The sequence below is a fragment of the Siphateles boraxobius genome, unplaced genomic scaffold, assembly GCF_051911475.1.
Source record: "Siphateles boraxobius isolate OS27281-9 unplaced genomic scaffold, OSU_SipBor_1 33, whole genome shotgun sequence".
Lineage (NCBI taxonomy): Eukaryota > Metazoa > Chordata > Actinopteri > Cypriniformes > Leuciscidae > Siphateles > Siphateles boraxobius.
Genome location: NW_027508953.1, coordinates 13,093,623 through 13,106,593, shown reverse-complemented (window position 1 = coordinate 13,106,593; position 12,971 = coordinate 13,093,623). Strand labels below are relative to the sequence as shown.

Sequence of the window (12,971 nt, the reverse complement as noted above, 5' to 3'; positions counted from 1 at the left end):
ATTGGCCTCCGTTAACCTCGTCTCACAGGTGCTCAAACTTCATTGGCCGATGGCGGCCATGTTTTTTGAGATACGCCAATATCCTTTTACACATACATGGGGCCTTGGACCAAGACACTGCATACCAATTTTCAGGTCAATCGGACTAACGGTCAGGTGGCCACACCCCCTTTTATGTTTTTTTAATGTTATAACGCCACCTAGTGTTAGATCGACGCGTTTTTTTTACTGTGTCCCCAGACTGTCCTCATACACATGTGTGTCAAGTTTGGTGAAGATATCTCATTTACTTCTCGAGTTATAGCCATTTTAGTAAAATAGGCTCCTCCCACAACGTTCATTTTGCGCCCCCTAGCAACCGGAAATCGAAAATTCAACTTTTTTTCAATGATTATTGATATTCAGACTCCAGAGAACATTTCTACACTGGTTTAGTTCCGATCGGGCAAAAAACCAGGGACTAGTTCGCAAAAGTCGTTTTTTAACAAAATTCAAAATGGCGGAAAATCTATCATGGCGGAAATGAAATCGGAGATATACGTTTTTTAAGTTAAGAGTCCAGCTTTCCAATGATATAAGACACTTGAGTCTACGCATTACGGTTTAGGAGTTATGAGCAGTTACGCGCAATTGATTGCTGTAGCGCCACCTATAGGCCAATCGGGGTCATACTCTCTGAACCTCTCCTCGATTTTTGTACTACCATCTGACAAAGTTTCAGAGCTCCAGCACTTACGGTTTGGGCTGCACGATGCGTTTTAGGGGAAAATAATAATAATAATAATAATAATTAAAGCTGCAAGCAGCATTTAGCGGTGTTCAAGCAGTTAAGGCCTTTCAGGCCGTTAAGGACAAAAGCGTCAAAAGACATTAAGTTTTATGTAGCAAGCATGATTTACCATGATATACTACATTTCAGTGTGATTTTTCATGATTTACCATGTTCCAGTATGATTTACCATGAATCTTACATGATTTTCCATAGTTTACCTTGATATACCATGTTATATGATGATTTACCATGATATAGCACATTCTAGAATAATTTACCAGGATTCTAGCATGATTTACCTTTTTTACTATGATTTACCATGTTTCTGGCGTTATTTACCATGATTTACCACGTTGATAGCAATTGAAGCATAAGAACAATTGAAGTGATAAACTCTGACAAAATATGAATGTGTTATAATAGTAATTGTTATTTAAGTGATTTTATAGTGTCTATATACAAAAAAAGACTATTAATAAGAAGAGTGGCCAGCAGAGGGCAGTAGAAGACCCCTTATTGGCTCACTTTCATTTTCAACTACTTTGTTTCTCCAGTATTCTCCAGTGAAGCAAACCATTTTTTTCATGTTAACTCCATAATGCATGCTTACACACACACACACACACACACACACACACACACACACACACACACACACACACACACACACACACACACATTTTTGGGATATGTTATTGTGAAAATCTGTTTTAATGGTATATGAGCATTTCACATATAACTTTGCAATGTAATAATATAAAACTAATTAAAGAAAATGCTTTAAGCATTTGTTTGTTAGCCAATGATGAAAGCTGATAAAAAAAGATTAAAAATATCTAATGCTGCTGCTCCATCTAGTGGACAACAGTGCTATTACAGCCTACTTATACAATAGGCCATGTTTTTCATATCATTTAATCTACACACGCTCATTCTGATGTAGATAGAGACATTTGGAACTTCAGGAGCCAGTGTGACTCAATTGTCACTTCAATAGACGATTTTTGACTAAATGTTATTGTAAATGTTAAAATAGTGAATTTATAAAGTCTAAATATTAATTATAGTTGAGTAGTGTGACAAAATGACTTTTTTTAAACAGCAGGGGGCAGTAAAATACCACTTATTGGCTGTTAGCCTTTTTCAAGCTGTTATAGCTGTTCTCGACCTTTTTTTAAGAAGCTATGAGCATTTATTGAAAAGATATTGGCTTTCGGTCAAGGCTACATATTGAAGTGACCCTATTATAGTCATCCAAATGAAGAAGTTATACATTTTCCTATAATTATTGTTGTAGAGAGTACAGAGCAATAGATGCATTTTGACAAAATGTGATTGTAAATGTTAAAATAATGATTTAATAAAGTCTAAATATCAATTATATATAAAAATATTAGAGAGTAGTATGATGAAATGACAGCAGGGGGCAGTAAAATACCACTTATTGGCTGTTATAGCCATCCAAGCTGTTATAGCCATCTGATTTACACTCTATTATAGCCATCCAAATGAAGTAATTATACCTTTTCTGATAATTATTGATCTAGAGAGTCCAGATAATTGTACTGCACTGGTTTTAAACATTAAGATATGAAAATTATACGATCATAGATGGAAAAGACCATTTACAGCCAATACAGGCAATTTACCCTAGGAAATACATGGGTTTAAAGCTTTTCAACAGTTATAGCGCCACCTATTGTCCGATCTCCATGAAACGTTTCATGCTTCTTCACCATGGTATGACACATATGCTCATCAATTTTTGTGAAGTTCTGAGTTTTTATTTATGATTTATAGGCTTTTGGGTGCATTTTGTCACGCCCCTTTTCTAAATAACCCTTTAATACCATAAGAAAAATAAAAAAGTTCAACTTTTTTTCAATAATTATTGATCTAGAGAGTCCAGAGAATTGTCCTAGACTGGTCTGATTCCGATCGGGCAAAAAACCAGGGACTAGTTCGCAAAAGTAGGTTTTTAACATATCCGTGAATATTTAATGAACGGTTTGATTGACAGCAATGGTTCTAGAGGCAAAGTTGTTCAGCATAAGGAGATCTATCAAATGATGTGCATATTGTGGGGATGTGTGCAACACCACGTGATTACAGAGCCGTAAAACTCGTTAGCGCCAACTAGTGGCCGATTTCTTTCAAAACTCTTACAGACCTCTTGGGCCATGAGTCGAACATGCCCATAGAGTTTCGTTCCGATTGGCCTCCGTTAACCTCGTCTCACAGGTGCTCAAATTTAATTGGCCGATGGCGGCCATGTTTTTTTAGATACGCCAATATCCTTTTACACATACATGGCACCTTGGACCAAGACACTGCATACCAATTTTCAAGTCAATCGGACTAACGGTCAGGTGGCCACACCCCCTTTTATGTTTTTTCAATGTTATAGCGCCACCTAGGGTTAGATCGACACGGTTTTTTTACTGTGACCCCAAACTGTCCTCATAAACATGTGTGTCAAGTTTGGTGAAGATATCTCATTTCCTTCTTGAGTTATAGCCATTTTAGTAAAATAGGCTCCTCCCACAACGTTCTTTTTTCGCCCCCTAGCAACCGGAAATCGAAAATTCGACTTTTTTTTGATAATTATTGATATTCAGACTCCAGAGAACATTTCTGCACTGGTTTGGTTCCGATCGGGCGAAAAACCAGGGACTAGTTCGCAAAAGTAGTTTTTTGACAAAATTCAAAATGGCGGAAAAATTTGCATACCGGAAATGAAATCGGAGATATACGTTTTTTAAGTCAAGAGTCCAGCTTTCCAATGATATAAGACACTTGAGTCTACGACATAGGATTTAGGAGTTATGATCACTTTCGCGTTTTTGTTACTATAGCGCCACCTATGGGCCAATCGGGCTCATACTCTCTCAACCTCTCCTCGATTTCTGTGCTACCTTAATCCCAAATATGAAGTCTCTAGCACTTACGGTTTGGTCTGCACGACGCGTTTTACGGCAGAATAATAATAATAATAATTAAAGCTGCAAGCAGCATTTAGCGGTGTTCAAGCAGTTAAGGCATTTAAGATTTTTAACCACACAAGCATCAAAAGACATTAAGTTTTATGTAGCAAGCATTTAACCACTGACATCATAGATGGAATAGACCATGTTTTAGCATGATTTACCATGATATACCACATTTTAGTGTGGTTTTTCATGATTTACCATGTTCCAGTATGATTTACCATGAATATAGCATGATTTACCATAGTTTACCATGATATACCAAGTTCTAGTATGATTCACTATGATTTACCCTCTTCTAGCATGGTTTACCACAATATAACACATTGTTCTGCACTAAAGCAAACCAGTTTTTCCATTTTAACTCCTTTATGCAAGCTTACACACACACACACACACACACACACTGATAAAATCATTATGAAAATATATTTGAATGTTATTTCATACATGTCTTTGCAAACTATTAATCAGATTATTCAGAATTTATTCAGAAACATAGGACTACACACACATTCTGTTGTAGATACAGAGATTTGAACTATGTCTCATTCAGGATTCACATTTGTCAATGTGACAGAATTGTCAATAGTGATACTTCAATAGATGAAATTTGACTTAATGTGATTGTAAATGTTGAAATAGTAATTTTATAAAGTCTAAATAGTAATTTTGTCACACTACTCAAGTATAATTCATATTTTAAACAGCAGGGGGCAGTAAAATACTACTTATTGGCCTCTATATGCCATTATATTCATTTAATTTTCTCATTTTTAACTGTTATAGAGGCAAATTTTGTCCGATCTGTCTGAAATTTGTCATGATTGTTTGGAGTCATATGGCACATGTTCTGACTTGTTTTTAAGAAGATCTGAGCATTCATTGAAGAGATATAAGCTTTTGGGGACACTAGGTCATGGCTACATTGTGAAGTGACCCTATTATAGCCATCCAAATGAAGTTGTTCAACTTTTTCTGATAATTATTGATCTAGAGAGTCCAGAGAATTGTACAGCACTGGTTTTGAACATTATGATATGAACATTACATGATAATAAATGCAAAACACCATTTACAGCAAATACAGGCAATTTGCCATAGGAAATACATTGTTTCAAAGCTTTTTAACAGTTATAGCGCCACCTATGGTCCGATCTCCATAAAATTTGGCATGCTTTTTAAGGATGTTATGTTACATATGCTCACCAATTTTTGTGAAGTTCTGAGTTTTCGTATAGGATTTATAGGCTTTTGACTATATTTTGCCACGCCCATTTTATAAATGACCCTGTTATAGCCAACCAAATGCCAAATTTCAACTTTTTTTGATAATTATTGATCTAGAGAGTCCAGAGAATTGTCCAAGACTGGTCTGGTTCCGATCAGGCAAAAAACCAGGGACTAGTTCGCAAAAGTAGGTTTTTAACATATTCGTGAATATTTAATGAACGGTTTGATTGACAGCAATGGTTCTAGAGGCAAAGTTGTTCATCATGAGGAGATCTATCAAATGATATGCATTTTGTGAGGATGTGTGCAACACCACGTGATTACAGAGCCGTAAAACTCGTTAGCGCCAACTAGTGGCCGATTTCTTTCAAAACTCTTACAGACCTCTTAGGCCATGAGTCGAACATGCCCATTGAGTTTCGTTCCGATTGGCCTCCGTTAACCTCATGTCACAGGTGCTCAAACTTTATTGGCCGATGGCGGCCATGTTTTTTGAGATACGCCAATATCCTTTTACACATACATGGGGCCTTGGACCAAGACACTGCATACCAATTTTCAGGTCAATCGGACTAACGGTCAGGTGGCCACACCCCCTTTTATGTTTTTTTAATGTTATAGCGCCACCTAGTGTTAGATCGACGCGGTTTTTTTACCGTGACCCCAGACTGTCCTCATACACATGTGTGTCAAGTTTGGTGAAGATATCTCATTTACTTCTTGAGTTATAGCCATTTTAGTAAAATAGGCTCCTCCCACAACGTTCATTTTGCGCCCCCTAGCAACCGGAAATCGAAAATTCAACTTTTTTTCGATAATTATTGATATTCAGACTCCAGAGAACATTTCTACACTGGTTTGGTTCCGATCGGGCAAAAAACCAGGGACTAGTTCGCAAAAGTAGTTTTTTGACAAAATTCAAAATGGCGGACAATCTATCATGGCGGAAATGAAATCGGAGATATACGTTTTTTAAGTTAAGAGTCCAGCTTTCCAATGATATAAGACACTTGAGTCTACGCCTTACGGTTTAGGAGTTATGAGCAGTTTCGCGTTTTTGTTACTACAGCGCCACCTATGGGCCAATCGGGCTCATATTCTCTCAACCTCTCCTCGATTTCTGTGCTACCTTAATCCCAAATATGAAGTCTCTAGCACTTACGGTTTGGTCTGCACGACGCGTTTTACGGCAGAATAATAATAATAATAATAATAATAATAATAAAAATCAGTACAAATACAATAGGTTTTCAGCACTTCGTGCTTGAACACCTAATAATAATAATAATAATAATAATAAAAATCAGTACAAATACAATAGGTTTTCAGCACTTCGTGCTTGAACACCTAAAAATCAGTACAATTACAATAGGTTTTCAGCACTTCGTGCTTGAACACCTAATAAAAATCAGTACAATTACAATAGGTTTTCAGCACTTCGTGCTTGAACACCTAATTAAAGCTGCAAGCAGCATTTAGCGGTGTTCAAGCAGTTAAGGCCTTTAAGGCCGTAAAGCACAAAAGCATCAAAAGACATTAAGTTTTATTTAGCATACATTTAAACACTGACATAATAGATGGAAAATACCATTTACAGCCAATACAGGCAATTTTAGCATGATTTACCATGATATACCCCATTTCAGTGTGATTTTCATGATTTACCATGAATCTAGCATGATTTACCATAGTTTACCATGGTATACCAAGTTCTAGTATGATTCACCATGATTTACCACAACTGAACACATTCTAGTATGATTTAATATGTTTATAGCATGATTTATCTTAGTTTACCTTGATTTACCATGTTATAGGATGATTGACCATGATATACCACATTCTAGAATGATTTATCAGGATTGTAGCATGATTTACTATGATTCGTCACATTGCTAGCGTGATTTACCATGATATACTGGTGAAAATCAAGTCTGTCAAAATGAGAGTGAGCCAATAAGTGGTCTTCTACTGCCCTCTGCTGGCCATTATACTTATTAATAAAGTGTTTTCACAGGTGCTTTTGTGACTCATATCTAGACACACACACAAGTCATTATGAAAATATATGAAATGCTTATAGACCATTAAAATATATGTCTTTGCAAGCTATTAATCAGATTATTCAGGATTTATTCAGAAACATGGGACTACACACACACATTCTGTTGTAGATAAAGTGATATGAACTGTGTCTCACTCAGGATTAACATTTGTCTGTGACACAACGCTTCAATAGATGAATTTTGACAAAATGTGAGTGTAAATGTTAAAATAGTGATTTTATAAACTCTAAATAAGAATTATAGAATATTAGTAGTTAGTAGCTTGACAAAATGACTATTTTAAACAGCAGGGGGCAGTAGAATACCACTTATTGGCTTAATATGCCATTATGTTATAACTTTAACCTTTTTAACTGTTATAGATGCATTATTTCTTATCTTATTTAGAGTCACATGTTCTGACTTGTTTTTAAGAAGATCTGAGCATTCATTGAAGAGATATAGGCTTTCTTGGTAAAGGCTTCATATTGAAGTGACCCTATTATAGCCATCCAAATGAAGAAGTTATAACTTTTCTGATGATTATTTATCTAGAGAGTCCAGAGAATTGTACTGAACTGATTTTGAACATTGTGATATAAATATTATATGATCATAGATGGAACACACCATTTACAGCCAATACAGGCAATTTACCATAGGAAATACATGGTTTTAAACCTTTTCAACTGTTATAGCGCCATCTATTGTCCGATCTCCATAAAACTTTGCATGCTTGTTAATGATGTCATGTCACATATGCTCATTAATTTTTGTGAAGTTCTGAGTTTTTATTTAGGATTTATAGGCTTTTGAGTGTGTTTTGACACGCCCCTTCTTCTAAATGACCCTGTTACAGTGAATCAAAGGGCAAAGTTCAACTTTTTTTCAATGATTATTGATCTAGAGAGTCCAGAGAATTGTCCTAGACTGGTCTGGTTCCGATCGGGCGAAAAACCAGGGACTAGTTCGCAAAAGTAGGTTTTTAACATATTCGTGAATATTTAATGAACGATTTGATTGACAGCAATGGTTCTAGAGGCAAAGTTGTTCATCATGAGGAGATCTATCAAATGATATGCATTTTGTGGGGATATGTGCAACACCACGTGATTACAGAGCCGTAAAACTCGTTAGCGCCAACTAGTGGCCGATTTCTTTCAAAACTCTTACAGACCTCTTGGGCCATGAGTCGAACATGCCCATTGAGTTTCGTTCCGATTGGCCTCCGTTAACCTCGTCTCACAGGTGCTCAAACTTTATTGGCCGATGGCGGCCATATTTTTTTAGATACGCCAATATCCTTTTACACATACATGGGGCCTTGGACCAAGACACTGCATACCAATTTTCAGGTCAATCGGACTAACGGTCAGGTGGCCACACCCCCTTTTATGTTTTTTTAATGTTATAGCGCCACCTAGTGTTAGATCGACAAGGTTTTTTTACTGTGACCTCAAATTGAACTCCTAAATATGTGGACCAAGTTTGGTGAAGATATCTCATTTACTTCTCGAGTTATATCCATTTTAGTAAAATAGGCTCCTCCCACAACGTTCATTTTGCGTCCCCTAGCAACCGAAAATCGAAAATTCAACTTTTTTTCAATGATTATTGATATTCAGACTCCAGAGAACATTTCTACACTGGTTTGGTTCCGATCGGGCAAAAAACCAGGGACTAGTTCGCAAAAGTCGTTATTTAACAAAATTCAAAATGGCGGAAAATCTATCATGGCGGAAATGAAATCGGAGATATACGTTTTTTAAGTTAAGAGTCCAGCTTTCCAATGATATAAGACACTTGAGTCTACGCCTTACGGTTTAGGAGTTATGAGCAGTTACGCGCAATTGATTGCTGTAGCGCCACCTATAGGCCAATCGGGGTCATACTCTCTGAACCTCTCCTCGATTTTTGTACTACCATCTGACAAAGTTTCAGAGCTCCAGCACTTACGGTTTGGTCTGCACGATGCGTTTTAGGGGAAAATAATAATAATAATAATAATAATTAAAGCTGCAAGCAGCATTTAGCGGTGTTCAAGCAGTTAAGGCCTTTAAGGCCGTTAAGCATAAAAGCATCAAAAGACATTAAGTTTTATTTAGCATTAATTTAACCACTGACATAATAGATGGAAAAGACCATTTACAGCCAATACAGGCAATTTACCATAGGACATATATGGTTTTAAAGCTTTTTAACAGTTATAGCGCCACCTATTGTCCGATCTCCATAACATTTTGCATGCTTGTTAATGATGTTATGTCACATATGCTCACCAATTTTTGTGAAGTTCTGAGTTTTTATTTATGATTTATAGGCTTTTGAGTGTATTTTGTCACGCCCATTTTCTAAATGACCCTGTTATAGCAAACCAAAGGACAAAGTTCAACTTTTTTTCAATGATTATTGATCTAGAGAGTCCAGAGAATTGTCCTAGACTGGTCTGGTTCCGATCGGGCGAAAAACCTAGGACTAGTTCGCAAAAGTAGGTTTTTAACATATTCGTGAATATTTAATAAACGGTTTGATTGACAGCAATGGTTCTAGAGGCAAAGTTGTTCATCATGAGGAGAGCTATCAAATGATATGCATTTTGTGGGGATGTGTGCAACACCACGTGATTACAGAGCCGTAAAACTCGTTAGCGCCAACTAGTGGCCGATTTCTTTCAAAACTCTTACAGACCTCTTGGGCCATGAGTCGAACATGCCCATTGAGTTTCGTTCCGTTTGGCCTCCGTTAACCTCGTCTCACAGGTGCTCAAACTTCATTGGCCGATGGCGGCCATGTTTTTTGAGATACGCCAATATCCTTTTACACATACATGGGGCCTTGGACCAAGACACAGCATACCAATTTTCAGGTCAATCGGACTAACGGTCAGGTGGCCACACCCCCTTTTATGTTTTTTTAATGTTATAGCGCCACCTAGTGTTAGATCGACGCGGTTTTTTTACTGTGACCCCAGACTGTCCTCATACACATGTGTGTCAAGTTTGGTGAATATATCTCATTTACTTCTCGAGTTATAGCCATTATAGTAAAATAGGCTCCTCCCATAACGTTCATTTTGCGCCCCCTAGCAACCGGAAATCGAAAATTCAACTTTTTTTCAATGATTATTGATATTCAGACTCCAGAGAACATTTCTACACTGGTTTGGTTTCGATCGGGCAAAAAACCAGGGACTAGTTCGCAAAAGTCGTTTTTTAACAAAATTCAAAATGGCGGAAAATCTATCATGGCGGAAATGAAATCGGAGATATACGTTTTTTAAGTTAAGAGTCCAGCTTTCCAATGATATAAGACACTTGAGTCTACGCCTTACGGTTAAGGAGTTATGAGCAGTTACGCGCAATATATTGCTGTAGCGCCACCTATGGGCCAATCGGGGTCATACTCTCTGAACCTCTCCTCGATTTTTGTACTACCATCTGACAAAGTTTCAGAGCTCCAGCACTTACGGTTTGGTCTGCACGATGCGTTTTAGGGGAAAATAATAATAATAATAATAATAATAATAATAATAATAATAAAAATCAGTACAATTACAATAGGTTTTCAGCACTTCGTGCTTGAACACCTAATAATAATAATAAAAATCAGTACAAATACAATAGGTTTTCAGCACTTCGTGCTTGAACACCTAATAATAAAAATCAGTACAATTACAATAGGTTTTCAGCACTTCGTGCTTGAACACCTAATAATAACAAGCAGCATTTAGCGGTGTTCAAGCAGTTAAGGCAGTTAAGGCAGTTAAGCTCAAAAGCATCAAAAGACATTAAGTTTTATGTAGCAAGCATGAAACACTGACATCATAGATGGAATAGACCTTGTTTTAGCATGATTTACCATGATATACCAAATTTTAGCGTGATTTTTCATGATTTACCATGTTCCAGTATGATTTACCATGAATCTAGCATGATTTACCATAGTTTACCATCATATACCAAGTTCTAGTATGATTCACCATGATTTACCCTGCTCTAGCATGGTTTACCACAATTGAACACATTCTAGTATGATTTAATATGATTCTAGCATGATTTATCATAGTTAACCATGATTTACCATGTTATAGAATGATTTACCATGATTTACCATGTTATAGAATGATTTACCATAATATACCACATTCTAGAATGATTTACCAGGATTGTAGCATGATTTACCATGATTCATCACATTGCTAGCATGATTTGCCATGATACTCCATGTAATAGTATTATTTACTATGATTTACCATGTTTCTATCGTGATTTACCATGATTCACCACATTGCTAGCATTGATGTGAAGTGTCAATAGCCATGAAGTGATAAACTGACAAAAAAATGATTGTCTTATAATAGTTAACATGGAAAAACAGGTTTGCTTTAGTGTAGAATAGTGATGAAAATCAAGTCTGTCAAAATGAAACTGAGCCAATAAGTGGTCTTCTACTGCCCTCTGCTGGCCATTATACTTATTAATAAAGTGTTTTCACAGGTATCTTATTTAGACATATGCTTACACACACACACACACACACACACACACACACACACACACACACACACACTTTTGGGATATGTTATTGTGAAAATCTGTTTTAATGGTATATGAGCATTTCACATATTTCTTTGCAATGTAATAATATAAAACTAATTAAAGAAAATGCTTTAAGCATTTGTTTGTTAGCCAATGCTGAAAGCTGATAAAAAAAGATTAAAAATATCTAATGCTAATCCAAATGAAGCAATTATACCTTTTCTGATAATTATTGATCTAGAGAGTCCAGATAATTGTACTGCACTGGTTTTAAACATTAAGATATGAAAATTATACGATCATAGATGGAAAAGACCATTTACAGCCAATACAGGCAATTTACCATAGGAAATACATGGGTTTAAAGCTTTTCAACAGTTATAGCGCCACCTATTGTCCGATCTCCATGAAACGTTTCATGCTTCTTCACCATGGTATGACACATATGCTCATCAATTTTTGTGAAGTTCTGAGTTTTTATTTATGATTTATAGGCTTTTGGGTGCATTTTGTCACGCCCCTTTTCTAAATAACCCTTTAATACCATAAGAAAAATAAAAAAGTTCAACTTTTTTTCAATAATTATTGATCTAGAGAGTCCAGAGAATTGTCCTAGACTGGTCTGATTCCGATCGGGCAAAAAACCAGGGACTAGTTCGCAAAAGTAGGTTTTTAACATATCCGTGAATATTTAATGAACGGTTTGATTGACAGCAATGGTTCTAGAGGCAAAGTTGTTCAGCATAAGGAGATCTATCAAATGATGTGCATATTGTGGGGATGTGTGCAACACCACGTGATTACAGAGCCGTAAAACTCGTTAGCGCCAACTAGTGGCCGATTTCTTTCAAAACTCTTACAGACCTCTTGGGCCATGAGTCGAACATGCCCATAGAGTTTCGTTCCGATTGGCCTCCGTTAACCTTGTCTCACAGGTGCTCAAATTTAATTGGCCGATGGCGGCCATGTTTTTTTAGATACGCCAATATCCTTTTACACATACATGGCACCTTGGACCAAGACACTGCATACCAATTTTCAGGTCAATCGGACTAACGGTCAGGTGGCCACACCCCCTTTTATGTTTTTTCAATGTTATAGCGCCACCTAGTGCTAGATCGACGCGGTTTTTTTACTGTGACCTCAAATTGAACTCATTAATATGTGGACCAAGTTTGGTGAAGATATCTCATTTCCTTCTTGAGTTATAGCCATTTTAGTAAAATAGGCTCCTCCCACAACGTTCATTTTGCGCCCCCTAGCAACCGGAAATCGAAAATTCGACTTTTTTTTTATAATTATTGATATTCAGACTCCAGAGAACATTTCTGCACTGGTTTGGTTCCGATCGGGCGAAAAACCAGGGACTAGTTTGCAAAAGTAGTTTTTTGACAAA

General features: G+C 36.6%; 1 protein-coding gene across 2 annotated transcripts in view; it reads left to right on the top strand.

Moving 5' to 3' along the window:
• cratb (carnitine O-acetyltransferase b) overlaps positions 1-12,971 on the top strand; it is a 301,172-nt gene that overhangs the window by 158,035 nt on the left and 130,166 nt on the right. The window lies entirely within an intron of this gene.